A 991-nucleotide genomic window follows, 5' to 3' on the forward strand; every position below is an offset into this window, starting at 1 on the left:
CTTCCTTGAGAATGGAACCTGCTTTAGGAAAGTGCAGCGAGAAGTAGACAAAGGTAACCTGCATTCAGTCACAATGTCCAGTTCAGCACAAAGCCAGATCTGCAGAGTGATTCAGCTCTTCACTCTGTGGGGACTGAGCCAAATGGTCTCCTTGATTGTTCACCCAGTGTCGACTGATCTCTGAATCTCTTGATTTTCCTATATATTCAATGAGATTCATCACATTATGTTTATTTTATGGAGAAAGTTATAGAAGCAGTAAACGTTAAATGATTTGCTCAAATCTCACAACTAGTCCAGATCATTGGAGTCATAGTTTGAAAACTCTTTCAATACAATCAATTTTATTGATATTTTTCTCATAAATTTTCAGTGGCTCTATATTTCTTCTACAAATGATTGGAAGTTCTTGGATGGTGGGAGTAAACATTCAGTTGTCTAGAACTCGACTTCAATCCACTTGCCTTAGCTAGTTTCCCACCATGACCCAAACTGTGCATTTCACCCAATCATCCTCTACCTGTAGCTCACCTGCCTTCCCTCACGCTCTCACACCACTGATCTCTTCTTTCCCAGTTTACAACTGTTAGTCAGCCTCTGTTTTCACCTCCTACTGGAGATGTCATGGTGAACTGAGTCTCTTGTGTGAAGAGGTACTTATCCCCATTAGGAATATGAAGGAGTGTGCTCTTGAGGATTCTCATGGGGTTCTCCAGGGGTGTGCTCTTGAGGGTTCTCATGGGGGCAAGATCAAGCTTCTTTAGTCATCATGCAAAAATAGGAGAAGGTGTTTATGACACGATTCCATGTTCTCCAGGGAGCGATTCTACAGGGCATATGATTCAGTGTCATATAATGTTCTAGAATCAGTGCCCTGAAGCACTGAATTATATGTATGAGCAGGTGGCTTTTGAGTAGAGGTAAAACTTCTGGTACAGTACCGAGAAATTTCAAGAGACAGAGTCAATAGGTAAGAAAGGGAGGATTCTGC

This window comes from Mustela nigripes, chromosome 1 (assembly GCF_022355385.1).
Source record: "Mustela nigripes isolate SB6536 chromosome 1, MUSNIG.SB6536, whole genome shotgun sequence".
Taxonomy (NCBI): Eukaryota; Metazoa; Chordata; class Mammalia; order Carnivora; family Mustelidae; genus Mustela; species Mustela nigripes.